This window comes from Mustelus asterias, chromosome 9, assembly GCF_964213995.1.
Source record: "Mustelus asterias chromosome 9, sMusAst1.hap1.1, whole genome shotgun sequence".
NCBI classification, from domain to species: Eukaryota; Metazoa; Chordata; class Chondrichthyes; order Carcharhiniformes; family Triakidae; genus Mustelus; species Mustelus asterias.
Genome location: NC_135809.1, coordinates 81,037,220 through 81,053,307, shown reverse-complemented (window position 1 = coordinate 81,053,307; position 16,088 = coordinate 81,037,220). Strand labels below are relative to the sequence as shown.

General features: G+C 45.5%; 1 protein-coding gene across 1 annotated transcript in view; it reads right to left on the bottom strand.

Moving 5' to 3' along the window:
- mdka (midkine a) overlaps positions 1–14,666 on the bottom strand; it is a 69,515-nt gene extending 54,849 nt beyond the window's left edge. Inside the window, exon 1 of the mRNA XM_078221226.1 lies at positions 14,588–14,666. The gene's annotated coding sequence lies outside the window, so the exon portion shown is untranslated. The remainder of the gene's footprint in view (positions 1–14,587) is intronic.
- Positions 14,667–16,088: the final 1,422 nt, after the last annotated feature.

The window sequence follows — 16,088 nt, the reverse complement described above, 5'->3', positions numbered from 1 at the left end:
CCCACCACTCTGTGAATCCACTGTGAATAGGCAGCAAACACTACTTTTTTCTGGGGAAAGCCCATGGTGGGCCATCCATTCCAGGGTCAGCCAACAGTTGGACAGCATTTACAGAGTTCCCACTCACCTGACATCATAGTGATGTCTCTGCTGAGGTGCAGGGACTGTACCATGCTGCCACAACCCCATAAATGAGACTCGCTGAATGACCACTCTGTATATCCACATGGGTGGCCCTGCACGTCTCCGACTCCACACTAACTCCATGGTCATCCATCACAATTCCTATTATCGCACCACCTCCAACCCCAACCCACCCCGGCCAAAAATCAGAAGCTCAGGGCCACTTTTATGAACATTGGGTTTGAGGAGCCAAGAACTCCCCCAACTCTGAACACCCGATGTTAAAAGCGAAAATTCAGGCCAAAGTTTCTTTGGTACTAAAATCGAGAGCAATACGGGAACAGGCCATTTCACCTAGAAGCCTGATACATCATGCAGTGAGACCATGGTTGATCTACAACCTAACTCCATATACCTGTTTTGGCCCCATATCCCTTTAAACCTGGGGCTAACAAAAATCTAACAGCCTCGGATTTATAGTTAACAATTGATCTGGCATTTCCAGAAGTGAGTTCCGAACTTCGATCATTCTTTGCAGGTAGAAGTGTTCCTCACTGCTGAAACGCCTGTCTCTAATGTTTAGGCTAGATTCACCAACTAACAGAAATAGTTTTTTCTCTATCCACTCTCCATCTGTTCCCCTAAATATCCTGCAAACTTTGATCAATTCACCCTTTAACCTACTGAATTCCAGGGAATACAACCTTTGGCTCTCGCCATTCTTCAGAGTTCAGAGAGCTGACCTCTGCAAAAACACACCTGAAACAAGTTAAACAGCTTCAAGCGTGAACAAAAGACCCCAATGGCCAAAGCGCAACCTGAGATTGACACCATCTGATGTGGCTGCTCCCACTTTGTTGACCATGACTTTGCAACGTGGCTTATTCTGGGAAATAATTGACTCGGCTGGCTTCACCTTTGTGCCTAATGATGTTTTATCGTTCCTGCACTGAATGCAGTCCAGCAACTTTTAACATCTGCATTCTCCCCCACTACACCTCCAATGAAAAAAAACCATACATTAGATAGTAAGGAGCTCTAGCTCACTCCCAAGCCCCAGTAGCACTTTTAAAACAAACCATTAAACACTGAGTCCCACACCACTGATACCCAACTCTGGGGGTATAAGCTACCTAATGTCGGAGGAACTCCAGTTTCTGTTACACGTCACTGTCTCTTGGGACAAGGTGCAGGAGGGGGTGGGGGATTGTAGTGGAAGCACACGAGGACAAAACCCATTTTCTAGCCACTTTGTACGACTATAAAAAGATTTCAACAAATGATGTCCATCTGCCTGTCATTTTAACACTTTTCTCGACAACTGAAAGGCAAATCAGACACCAAAAGTGTGATTCAAATCCACACAGCTGCAATATTCACCATTTCTGACCAGTAAATTAAATAAAATAGACTATGTTGTTGGGTATGTGACCTCAATGCTTATAATCACACCACTTTTGCATGCGCACTTTTAACCTTTTTGTGTGTTTGTTGATGAAGCAGCGAGACAAAATGGACTGTGTGAGTGTTTTCTGATTGTCAAGAGTGCTTTGTTACCTTGGTTACTGTGGTAGTAAACGTTTGCTAAATAAATATACACATGTGCAGTATAGTTCCAGTACTGTAAGATTGTAAGGGAACAAAATTAATCTATTTGCTTAAATGTCAGCATAGCAATTACTGTGACTAGTCAATGCTTTTTAAATGAGCAACACTGGGTTAAATGAAGGTGTCAGCTATTACAGTACTGCCCTGGTTGAGATGAGTTTATTGTTTAAGCTACTTAGGAGACAGGTTGTTGCAATGGTTTCTCAAAACTGGAACCTACGTCATTCGAACATACAAATTGGGAGCAGAGGCCATTCAGCCCTTCGAGCCTGCTCTGCCATTTAATAAGAACATGTTGAGACCACAATCAGATCTCCATTTTCCTACCCCCCCCGCCCCCCACCACCTCACCCCCGTACCTTTAACTCTCTTGTCAATCAAGAATCAAATTCAGCCTTAAAAATATTCAGTGGTCCAGCCTCCACTGCTCTCCGAGAAAGAGAATTCCACAAACTAACAACCTTCCAAGAGAAAAAAAATCTCCTCACCTCCATCTTAAAGGAAGACTCCATTTAAGTCCATATCTACTTAGATCTGTGAGAGATTTTCCAACTCTCACTCTGGGGGCTCTCACAATATAAATGCAGAGGTACTGTTATTTGGGTAGTTGTAAATCATTGGTCTTTTGAGAAAGGGTATCCATGGGGATTACACACAGCGCTTGTGGCAGACATATCTCACCTGCAGTACATTATTGGCCCTCTCTACTTTGACTAGTTTAAGAGTCTTATTTAAAATCTAGATTCAGAAACTCAGGGCGGAATTGAATGCTTTCCTCTCAGACTCGTTTGGAGGGGTTGGGGGGGGGGTGGGGGGGGGGGGGGGGTCAGGGATATTTAATCAGGTCAGAGGGTAATCGGGACCCCGCCACCTTTCTGCTTTTCCCCGACTGAGTCCAGGTTGGGAAAGCAGGTGGACAGCCTTCTCACCCGCTCCCTATTGAGGCCCCTTGCCCACTTAAAGGCCTCAGCCCGTTACCACTGGTTTTCAAACAGTGGCGAGTGGCGCAGTTGCTACATTGGGAGCCTGAAAAACAAAGCGTGGCGTGTTTGCTTGAGAGAGTTCTTGGGTGGGTGGGAGAGGGGGGTGTCTTGCTGACAGCCTCTCAGCGCCTGAAGAAAGGACCCCGCAATGGGAAAGGGGCTGGCCCACTGACAGTCACTCTCCTGCCCTTGCCTACGATGACCCCCTCCCCGCCCTCCACCCTCCACCATGCGATGAACTCCACTAGCCCCATCTCATCCTCACTCACCAGTGGCCTGGATCCGTCATTGATTCTGAGTCTTTAGGGCTGCGTTACCAGGGGCTTCCACTGCAAATCCCAGTGGCCCTGATGGCAGTGAACAGCTGCTACCACCTCTCTGTCCCAGGTGTCCTTGAGAAGGCCTGTTGCTGGCCACTTAGGCCTTTTGCACAGCCGGCCTTCTCCAAAGATGAAGCAAGGCTCTCACCAGCTCTCTGGCCAAGGACCCTGTCACTTGGATTAAATTTCACTCTCAATCTCATAGTAGCCATACAAGTTTTGTGATGCTCACAAGCATTGGAAAAATTTGGCAAGTCCAATAATTCACTGTATAAAATGCCAGAATTTGGATTATAACAGAAAGCCAAAAGCTAATTCAAGGGAAATATTTTTGCCCAGAGAGTCATCATAATCTGGAACTCACAACCGAAAAGAGTAGTTCAGATGACGGGCATAGATGCACTTAAGGGCGCGCTATCGGGACAAATACATGAAGGAGGAAGAAATGGGGGGGGGGAATGTGTTGTTGGGTTTAGAAAAATAAATTGGGAGGAGGCTCATGTGGAGCATTGAGACGGGCATGGAATTATCAGGCTGAATGGCCTGTTTCTGTCCTGTAAATACTATTTAATATTAAGTAAAAGAAGGTTAAAGGCCATGACCAGATACATTGTCAAACAACATGTCTTAGCTTTTGGGTACTACACCAAGAATAGGTCTGAGGGTAGGAGTGTATGATTCACCTTAGCCTCCTGTTAAGGTCCCCGCCATCACAAATGCCAGACTTCAGTCAATTTGATTCACTCCTCACAATAACAAGGAACAGCTGTGCATACTGGATAAAGCAAAGGCAATGATCCTTGACAACATCACCACTACAGTGCTAAAGACTTGTGCTCCAGAATTAGACATGCCTCTATCCAAGCTGTTTTAATACAGTTACATACAGGCATCTATCTGGAAATTGCCCAGGTATGTCCGATCCGAAAAAAAAACTGGACCAAACCAATCCAGCCAATGACCACCCCATCAGTCTGCTCATGGTTCCAGATCTCATTACTGCTTTGGTTCAAACATGGACAAAGAAACTGAAAGAGGTGAGGTTAAAGTGGCTGCCATTGACATCAAGGAAGCATTTGACAAGAGTATGGGATCAAGGAACCCCAGTAAAATTGATGTCAATGGGATTGAAGGGGTAAAGGTTCCCCTTGCTGGAATCATACCCAGTACAAAGGAAGATGGTTGCATTTGTTGGAGACCAATTGTCTCAGCTCCAGGACATTTCTGCAGGAGTTCCCCAGGCCACTCCAGGCCCAACCATCTTCAGCTGCTTTACCAATGGTCTTCCCTCTAACTGAAGGTCAGAGACGTCTCTTCAGACAATGGCTGTTTAAATGACTAGACACATGTTGATAGTCTTCCTGCCATACATAAGGGACACCTTTCCTTAGCAGCTCTCTAAGTGATGATGCTCCAGCAGTAAAGTTAGGTATGTAAAATGCTTGGAAATCAAACAATTTAGGGCATCTCTGCAAACCCTCTCTGCCCTGGGGAGTGGGCATGTGTTATATACCATTGAGTTTGCCTGGTAAGGATGGATCCCGAAACTCAAATAAATTAGACCCAAAAGGTTAAGGTGACTCACATTCACCTGACATTTCCTGCTGTTGAAGACAAATCCTTCACGATGAGCTGCTGCCTTTCATGAGTTTAGATTTCAATCATGCTCCTCCTCGGTTTTGCCATCAATGCAATAATCAGTGATGCATATATATCCTGGGATATATTCTGTAATTCTGTCCATATGCTGCTGGAACACATACTGATTAATAATCAACCAAAAGCAACATCTTCCAATGGTGTTGTGAACGTAGTGATCTCTTGACATCCCTCTGCCAAAAGAACCAACCAACATCTGTGCTTGGCGTCAAACCTGGAGATCAACTTCTCTCCTGTGAATGATAGAATCTTGTGCAGGCATCTCTTTAGGGTGAGATTTGGACATCTTGGTGAATGACAAAGCCACATTATGCAATCTTTTTAATCACGCATGAGATAAAGTTTATGAATAATGCTGTACACTCCATATCATCCAACTCACCCATGCGCTTCTCCTGTACATGCACACTAGTCATTCCAGGAGGGTCGATTGACAAGATTACATCATCTCAGAGGTGTGGCACAGCATCACCTCTGAAATTTCCGATTGGGTCAAATCTAGGAGATTTTCACAGTAACTTCACTGCAGTGTTAATGTAAGCCTACTCGTGACACTAATAAATAAACTTATCTGTCTGGATATATCTGTTGTAGGTCAAGGACTGACCCGGTGATTATTTTTGGTATCTTCTGCCACAATTGGCGCATTGGTAATTTTGTGTAGGCTCAATGTTGTTCCGTACACACCGGTAACCCTGCTCCTGCTGGTCCACTCATGTCCACCAGGTAAAATACCTGTGGTTTCCATGCAGTATTGCCGAGGCCGTAGTCAGTTGGGCCGAAGGTTGTATCATTGATTCCCATTGACCCAGATATACATCCTTCTGGATTCTGATGAGCGAGATATTCATTCTTGCCCCCTTTGGCTGGGAGCATGAGTTTACCACTTTTCTTCAGGCAGATGATGCTGAAAGTAGCAAAAACCTCTAACTGTTTGACTTCATTCACACACTGCGTCATGTTCATGGAGTGAAAAGCATGTTCACTTTCTAGCTGAACATTTCTCCTCGCTGAATCTTCACCAGGTCTGTTTGCCTGCTAACTTCATGATTGCACTTATCTGGGTCTCCGGCACACTCCAGTATGCTGCATACTGCTGGTTTGGTTGTATCTTATTGTAATCTCCGGTCACACCTCCGGAACCAGAATTCCAACATTGGGCTCTCCAATGTCCTCTTGAATCACCTTACAAAGGTCTTGGAAAACAGGACAGCTTTGCAGTGGGTACAGGAGACTACGCTCCCCACATGGTTTGCTTGCTTTGTGTGTCCTGGTCTCCACACTAATACTGGTAGCTTTACCTAATGTGTGCAGGAATTGTTGCCCAGCCATTTTCTGCCATCGTTTCATATTATGTCAATATTGTGACCTTTCTTTTTCTCCAAAAGGTCTTTTTGGAAGGCTTCAAACAACATTGAAGCTATAGCAAGCTCTATTATCCATGCAGACAACTCAGCTTCTGAAACATCACAGTCCTTGCCCTTATCAAGGCACTTGAACTGATCGATTGATTCTTGACTGTCAGCCTGAAGTTCACCTTACATGAAGCTGACCCTTCAGCACGTTCCACAGCTTGGCAGGAAACTTCTGATCCTCCTCAAACAGGTCCAAAATGTGGTCTCCATGCAACCCCTCATTTCCAATGGCTTTCTTCATTTTCTCTTCTTGTTTATCTGGTTCTGTGACAGATAAATCTATAGCATAATTCCACCCTGTTTCAAAGAGTCTAATTTCAGATATAGGACGTCTTTGCCTTCCAATTCACGCTGGGAAATTTGGTGATCACCTTCCTGCTGTTCCTTATATTTTACAGATGCTCTGGACATGTAGGGGATTTGTAAGCTCTCTACTCCAAGGAGAGATTCAACAATGCAACTGCCGGTTTTTAAATTCCGCTTCCTCTTTTTTCTGAATGTGGTTCAGGCTTTTGCCACACTCATCCCAATCTGCTGATTTTCTACTTGCACATTTTTGCCTTTTACATGGGAATGGAATCCGAGGATGTCGCAATGGCTTTCCTGTTCGATTCAAAAACTTACTGTACAACTCGACTCTGAACTGACTCATTGCTCCCATTCACCACTGATCTGGCTATGTCACAAATCAAGTATAAAGTACTATCTGTAGAGGGACTCTGCTTCCAGGGGGGTTTATGTACATACAGCCTCTGCATTGCGTCAAATCTTGTTATGGTTCCTCCTGTTGTCTTCAAACTCATATCGCTGCCACCATGTTGTGTTTCTGGCTCCTTTATTGAAACTCACCAATCTCATGCACGGCATTAGGAAACTATAAGTAGGTTTGAAGACTCTAACTAATATATACACATTACAAGATAGCTCAACAAAATGGTATACTCTAGAAATTCAGCTACCACCATTACTCACAGCCCTGTTGCTGCAACCATTCACACACACCATTAACTGGCTGCGAGTCACATGCTGCTGTACATCCTGGTTCTTTGATTATTTGCATATTCATTAAAATGACACAACAGGCATGTTCACTGATGAATGCATAGCATTTAGTTCCATTTGTAACTCAAGAAGTCTGTGCCTACAAGCAGGAAGGCTGGACAGCATTCAGATTTGGATGGTAAGGAGCAAATAACATTCACAGCATGTAAGTATCAAGCAATGACCATCTCCAACAAGCGAGTCTAAACATCTCGCCTTGATATTCAATGGTATTACCATTACTACTTCTACACTATCAACACTCTGGGGTCACCACTAGCCAGAAACTCAACTAGATGAACCACATTAGTACTGTGGCTGCAAAAGCAGTTCAGAGGCTGGATATTCTACAGTAAGTAAATCATCTCCTTACTCCCAAAGCCTGCCCACAAGGCACAAGTCAGAAGTGCGATGGAATACTCTACACTTGCCTGGCTGAGTACAACTGCAGTAACACACAAGAAGCTCAACACCATCCAAAACAAAGTAGCCCTCTTGACTGGTACTTCATTTGTCTCCATTAATGTTCACTCCCTCCATGACTGGTATCTGTACCATCTACAAAATGCACTGCAACAACTCACTAAGCCTCCTCCGACAGCACCTCCCAAACCGACAACCTCTACCACCCAGGAGAACAAGATGCATGGAAACATCACCACTTCGAAGTTCCACTCACCATCCTGACTTGGAACTAGATCACTGTTCCTTCACTGTCACTGGGTCAAAATACTGGAACTCTCTCCCTTAACAGCACTGTGGGTGTGCCTACACCACATGGACTGAAGCGGTTAACAAGAAGGTGGCTCACCACCAACTTCTCAAGGGCAACTAGGGATTGACAATAAATGCTGCCTTGCCAGCAAAACTCATATCCCATCAAGCTGTTTTTCCATAAGAAAAAGGAGCAGAGGAAATGATCTGCTTGAGTTCTACCTACCTGAAGGATTTCACTGAACTTGGGTGATACAGAAGTTATAAAGTGGGGTAAGCCAAGGTGTGAAGTACAATAGTTGCAGCCATTATCCAGTTATTCACTGTCATTTCTGCCTCAGTTTAAGATTTTGAAACAGCCATGGTCGGCACCTTTTTAAAACTCAGGATGAAACAGCATTTTGTAATATACCAAGCATTAGAATCTTTTAATTTGAGTAAATCCCTCAGTAAAAACTCGCAATAGCTCTCCAAATCTGGTGGCACAGTGGTTAGCACTGCTGCCTCACAGCTCCAGGGACGCAGGTTCGACTTCCAGCTTGGGTCTCTGTCTGTGTGGAGTCTGCACATTCTCCCCATGTCTGTGTGGGTTTCCTCCAGGTGCTCCGGTTTCCTCCCACAGTCCGAAAGACGTGCTAGTTAGGTGGATTGGCCATGCTAAATTCTCTCTGTGTACCCATACAGGCGTCAGAGTGTAGCGACTAGGAGATTTTCACAGTAACTTCATTAGTGTTAATGTGAGCCTATTTGTGACACTAATAAATAAACTTAAAATTTCTTTAGAGACCTGGGGAACATTACAATCAGAGAAATGCTTCCCAAGTGGAAAGCTTTTACAGCTCCTTTTCTCCCTCCCGAGAAGTTTTACTGACTCCAGTGCTTCTGAAGAGCAATTTGATTTTCCCCAGCAAGGATCAATAATTCTCCCATGAGAATTGGTTTTGCTTTTCTTTTAAAACAAGCCCCCACCATACCACTGATGTCAACGCCAACCTTTCAACCTTAAGCCTGGCTTTATGAGAGAAAGCACTTTCGTTCCAAGGCAGACGTAAACAAAAGACTCGAAGAGAGAACTGCACACCGGCAATCTGAAAGTACCAGCGCTAATGGGAACAGGACTTTAAAGGGGGCCGAGGGTCAGCTGGAAAATCTCTTGCAAGACAGCTCGCCAATTTGTAAACACAGAGACATGTATTATGACAATAGGATGAATCACTCGCATGCCCCAGACACTTACAAAAATACACCGCAGACATTCTGACATTTCCACATTCGAGTCAAAGTCAAGCCTGATGCCTACCATCCCAAGGGCCTGGCTGGATCCAAAAAAACTCCTAACGTCAGCAGCATTCTTTCACCAAGAATTTCTTCCTTTATTATCACAAGGATAAGATCTTGTGGGGAGGCCTATTGTCAAGATGAGTTGGCAAATTAGTTGTGACTGTATATTCAGACAAAATATATGTCGTGACAAAGTTCATCCAACGCGTTGAAAGTTAAATGTATCCATGGGGTGCAGAATTGTTAACCGCCTAGTGGTTCTGTTTAATGTGGAATTCAAGTCAGAGCCACTGGGGCCCTTTCTCACTTTTTTTTTGTCCAAGATGGCACCGGAGTGAGGCGACTTCTGACAAGCTGTGCCCAGCATACCCTCTATCTTTTACTCTCGTTCTATGCTTTTCAAACTCTATTCTTTTAAACTCTCTAACAATGCTTTAATTCAAGCTCTTACAGATTTGACGTCATCAGACCTTTGAATGGACCTATCTCGTATTAAGTTGATCTTTCTCTACACCCCAGCTATGACTGCAACACTACATTCTGCACCCTTTCCTTTCCTTCTCTATGTACGGTATGCTTTGTCTGTATAGTGCGCAAGAAACAATACTTTTCACTGTATACTAAAACATGTGACAATAATAAATCAAATCAAAATCACTAAGTCAACTCTTCTTGCTAAGTCCATCAGTCTGTGTCCAACCCCCCTGACCATTGAACCCTTTACCAATTGTCCACAACACCCACCTTTGGAAGTTGTTTTCAAACACACAAAAGGATAAATGTGAGGCAAAACCCTAGAATTACAACTTTTTTCCACACCATAAATAATTCTGATAACAGACCATTTGTTGCAATCTACAGGGAGGCAATGGTTACTGAACTGAGTTTCCAAGCAACAGAGCTTTTTTCTCCCCCCTTTAAAAGAACCTAGTTCTCAGCAGTAAAGTATCCCAGGTGCCATATAATGAAGGAAGAAACAAAGCAGATTTCAAAGTAAACACGTCATCCATTACACTGATGTTAAAGCGCTGCCAGTACACAACACAATCATCTTCACTGCTCCTTAAAGCTGAGTCCCATCACAAATCTAAGAGTCAGAACTCCTCTGAGCACCACCAGCAATGGGACAGACCGGTTGGGTCAAATGTCCTGTTTCTATATTATACACTATGTAAAAAACAAAAATTTGAAGAAAAGGTTTGGAGTTATCACAATGGTTGATGCAATATCTCAACCTGGAATATGGGGATCTACATGATCCAAGAGGCAAAAATCCAGCACACAGCCCTTTTGCTTGTGGCCGTCTGAGTGGAAGGTTTAGATTTACAGATTCAATGTGGGGGGAGAGAGGGGGGTGGGAAGGAGAATGCAGAACAGCTTCACTTTGCTGGTTGGCATACATTTTGGTGCAAGGAGCCTGTGCATGACCCAGTTAGTCGGGTCTGCTTCAATCCGGCTCAAACTTGTATTCCCTTTTTGCAGTCGATGGATGTTTTAGCTGGGAGTTTCAATTTGCTGGTGAGAAATGCAAAACGCTAACGTTGTTATCGGAAGTTGGAAGATATTGTAAGAATGAACCAACAGGGCAGTAAACACCAACAAATTCAACATTCAAATTCCACTTGAGGATTTTCAGATGTTAAAAATCTGGTAAAATTTCAGAGAATGTCAGTGGATTTCTGATCGCTTTTTTAAAGCTATAAAGTTATATCTTTATAACAAGTTCCCAATGTCAACTGTGTAACGTTAAGTTTTTCCACAGTGGGGGGGGGGGGGAACAAACCTCGTCTCCCTCAAACACCTTCAAAAATCTCATTCCCACCGAGAGCATTTATATATCCACCCGCTCAATTATAGCTGGAGAGAAAATGTACGAGTAGTTTAAAATGTAGTACTTAATTAATCACAGGCCCTTGAGATTAATTTGACATAAAGTTGCAATTCTTTTGAAAGAGGCTACTGCATTTACTCACTAAAGCCATGCATTCAAAGCTTTCATTATCATCTGTCTTCCTTTGCTGAGTGAAGTCTATATCTTTGTAGCTTGCACCTCTTAAAATGTAACTTCACCAGCCACAAAGGCAAACTTTTCAGTGTTACAGCAGAGCATCAATCATATCACATTAGAAAACTCACAAAGGAACACCAATTATTTCCTATTTCGCATCAATGGCCCCATTGCCAAAGTACTTCATTTGGTTGTAAAGCACTTCAGAAGATCCTGAAGATGTGAAAGGCAGTATATAAAAGCAAATCTTTCTTTATATTACATGAGCAAGCCTCAGTGCCATTTGAATAGAGAAACCCACGGCAACAGCTCTGCAAGAAGCCTGAATTATTTTAAACAGTGCATTCTCAGAATCACTGCCCACTGCTGAAAGAGCTTTCAGCTTCCCATGACATCCACTTCCCTTCTCATTTCCAATGGCATGGCCAAGATGGATTCACATCAGCTCCCCTGGTCTGCGCAGTGATCTGAGTCAGTGCAACATTGGGGCAGAGTGGTTAGTGTACCTATGGGTGTCAAAGTGGGGTAAAAGAAGGTTCCCATTGATGATTGCTACCCAATAACAGTACTGAAAAGTACAAGTGCTGGCAGGATTTGGCTCCACTGTGTGTAATGTACACTGAATGATTAGCTTCTGGCAGCCAGCCTTACCCCAGCAGGGGGGTAATCCTTAGTGGGGTGAGGGCAAAGGGGAGGGGGGAGGGGAGGCATTAAACAAAAATTGACTTTTCTTCAGCTAACTACACCCCAAACTGGTTTACACATATTTAAATTATTTATTTGTGAAAGTGTAGTCAAGGTTTCTACATAGGCAGCTGCTGCAGCCCAAAGTGTCCAGTGAGTTCGAGCAAACAGGCATAATAATGGCCAGTTCATCTGTTACAGATGGATGTTTATTTTCTTCTCTCTGTGAATTTTCCTCTGAAACCAGCAGCACCTCACTCATCCAGTGGGGTGAAACATCGAAGATGTTCATGTTTCTGGTCACTTAAATGCATGAAGAAAGCAGCATCCATTTCAAACCAATCTCCACATTCCTTTGTTGATTACAGAGCTCTAACATTCAGTGACACAGCCCATTCTCTGCCCTTGCTGTGATATGTTGTCCCAGGCATAGGTCGAACCCTGTGCCAGCTCCTGCACTTAAGTCACTGTTCTTCACTACTCTCCATCCATCTTCGTGATTTATTTCCCATCCCCTCCAGTTGCTTTCTCCTCCTCTCCATTTATTACCTCTCCTGTTATCTGCCTTCTTCCTCTTCTTTGTCTCGCTCTCCTGTTTGTCTCTCCTTTCCATTTGTTTCTCCTCTATTGCCCCCTTTCCCCTCTATTGCCCCCGCTGGCGGGCTGGCATTAACCTGCTCTCGAACTGCAATGTTATTGGGGGCAGCTTTCCAGCCGGCCGGGGTCCGAGCTCCCCGGGCCAGGGTCACCAAATCAAGCCGCAGGAGCTCAATGAAGTGATGACTTTGGACAAATCCAGCAGCGACTCAGAGCAGGGAGTCCCCGCGCCGCCCCCCCCCCCCCCTCCTCTCCACCCCCAGGTACATCGGGGCAACTGGATGGTGGTGCTGGATGGAGGGTACTGGGGGCAGGGGCATAGGGACTGCTGACCGGACCCGACTGAACTCCTGCCCCTCAGTTCCATACCGAACCAGATCCAGATCCAAACTCTCCCATCTCTTGTCCCTTTCCTAGACCCCCAACCCTCCATCTAATATCCCCAAACTCCCCAATACCACCGCAAACCCCCCATCTAAAACCCCAAAACATTCCCACCTAACACCCCCACACATAGCCCCAACACTCCCCCACCTATAGCCCCAACACTCCCCCACCTATAGCCCCAACCCACCAACTAATACCCCCAAACTCCCCCAACTGATGCCCCCAAACTCCCCCAACTGATGCCCCCAAACCCCCCCAACTGATGCCCCCAAACCCCCAAGTAATACCCCAACCCCCCCCCAACTAATACCCCCAAACCCCCCCCAACTAATACCCCCAAACTCCCCCCAACTAGTACTCCCAAACTCCCCCAACTAATACTCCCAAACTCCCCCAACTGATGCCCCCAAACCCCCCCAACTAATACCCCCAAACTCCCCCCAACTAATACCCCCAAACTCCCCCCAACTAATACCCCCAAACTCCCCCCAACTAATACCCCCAAACTCCCCCCAACTAATACCCCCAAACTCCCCCCAACTAATACCCCCAAACTCCCCCCAACTAATACCCCCAAACTCCCCCCAACTAATACCCCCAAACTCCCCCCAACTAATACCCCCAAACTCCCCCCAACTAATACCCCCAAACTCCCCCCAACTAATACCCCCAAACTCCCCCCAACTAATACCCCCAAACTCCCCCCAACTAATACCCCCAAACTCCCCCCAACTAATACCCCCAAACTCCCCCAACTAATACCCCCAACTAATAACCCCAAACTCCCCCAACTAATACCCCCAAACTCCCCCCAACTAATACCCCCAAACTCCCCCCAACTAATACCCCCAAACTCCCCCCAACTAATACCCCCAAACTCCCCCCAACTAATACCCCCAAACTCCCCCCAACTAATACCCTCAAACTCCCCCCAACTAATACCCCCAAACTCCCCCAACTAATAACCCCAAACTCCCCCAACTAATACCCCCAAACTCCCCCAACTAATACCCCCAAACTCCCTCATTCCATGTCTCCACCTCTAACCATCCCATGCAAAGTCCCAGCACTCTGGCTTGCGGTCTCGCCGCCACCCCTTCACTCACCTCTACACCAACAGCTTGATCGATTGAACCCGAACACCCATTCGTCCAGCACTCAATCTCTCTCATCCTTCTCCCTACACCAACCCAACTCTCCTCTCGCACTTCACTAACATTGTTCATCAGTTAAGTCGGGTAAATGTTCTCATCAGAGCCATCCCACTCCAGCAAAGAACAAAACTAAAGCTCTTCCACATGTCACCTCTTTCCCATCCCCACTTATTCATACAGCGATTGGCAAATGTCCCCCTCCCTCCCCAATACCCCATTGCCTTGACAAGGCTGAGAGATATGCATTACCATCCGCGACCCCTTCTCAGGGTATCCCCATCTCCCTCCCATCCATCCGTCCCCCAGTTTTCCCAGGGCACCTTCCCATTGAAACTTCCAATCCCACATGGGTTCATCCAATTCCATTGTTCAAACTCCAGCCCCCCGGGATCGCTCCTTGGAAATACAGAGCTGGGGATTGTTGCAGAGTTCTCTTGTGTCCCTAAAGTCCTCTCTCCCCCTCCCCCTCCCCCTCCCCCAAAGCCACAATGTAACCCGTGCAATCCCCAGTCTCATGGGTCAGACTCTGTAATTTTGTTTAAAAGCTTGAAGTTGCAGCAAGGGACCGGCATTCCAATCAAATATAAAACCATCCACTCGATCACTGACTTACTTGTAAGGGTTTCTTGTGCTGTGCTTCAGTTCAGGATCTCTGCAGTCTCTCCTTCCCTCTCTCTCTCTCTCTCTGCAGTCTCTCCAAGTCTTTTGTAACTAATTGAAGCTGGGAAAAAACATTTAAATTACCCCGACAGCGACGTCACGCTCACGTGACGGAAACACCTTTCAAAATAATGGATTGCAAAGTGTTAAGTTGAGCAAAGGCTGTGGTGAGAGTTGCTGTGGACGCAGCCTTTGATTTAGGCTGCAGAGATGTAGCTTTCATTTGATATTTCTGACCATCACATTGCATCTGACCTGACCCCCGCTTCACTTTCTTTCTCTTGTTCCAAGACACACAAGGTTGAAATGTTATAGTTTGAAGAGGGGGTGTACTTCGTGCAGCCTTCACAAGTTGGTAGTGGGGGAGGTGAGGAATCCACAACATTTGGATCCGTTGGTGCACTGATAGTGAAGTGTTCTGAACTAACAAAGGACATGAAGTGATGAGTAGTACAAAAGCCTGACTCAGAGAGTAACATTCTGGTCTCTCTCTCTCCCAAAGGCTGAGGGTTCAAACTTTACTCCAGAGCCCTGAATGCCTAATCTGGGCTGTCCCTCCGATGAAATACTGAGGGAGTCCTGCACTGTTGTTGGGTGCAGTCTCTCACACAAGACAGGAAAGTAAGCTCCAACCTTCTTGCTTTCATGGAATCCCCGTAAGAGTTTTAACAACACCAGGTTAAAGTCCAACAGGTTTATTTGGTAGCAAATGCCATTAGCTTTCGGAGCGCTGCTCCTTCGTCAGATGGAGTGGAAATCTACAGTGCAGAAGGAGGCCATTTGGCCGATCGAGTCTGCACCAACAACAGTCCCACCCAGGCTCTCTTCCACCTTCTTCTGTCAGGAAAAAGAGATCACGTACCAATTGACTCAAAAACAGCTTCTTCCCTGCTGCCATCAGACTTTTGAATGGACGTACCTTGCATTAAGTTGATCTTTATCTGCCCTAGCTATGACCTTAACAGCATGTTCTGCACGCTCTCCTTCCCTATGTACAGTATACTTTGTCAGTATAGTGCGCAAGAAACAATACTTTTCACTGTATACTAATACATGTGACAATAATAAATCAAATCAAATTAACCCCACGTATTTGCCCTGCTAATCCCCTTGACACCAAGGGACAATTTAGTATGGCCAGATCAACCTAATCTGCACATCTTTGGACTGTGGGAGGAAACCGGAGCACCCGGAGGAAACCCAGGCAGACACAGCACAAACGTGCAAATTCCACACAATCAGTCACCTGAGGCCAGAATTGAACCCAGGTCCTTGGCGCTGCTAACCACTCTGCCACCATGCCGTTCTTCCAACCCTCTCAAGTGGTTGTGAAATATCCCAAGGCATTTTTCGAGGAAGGGTAACAGAGTCCCCCTTGATGTTCTGGCCAATGTTTTATCCCTCAGCCAATCTCACTCGCTCCAGGTTATCTGTTTGAGTATCTCCTTATAGCC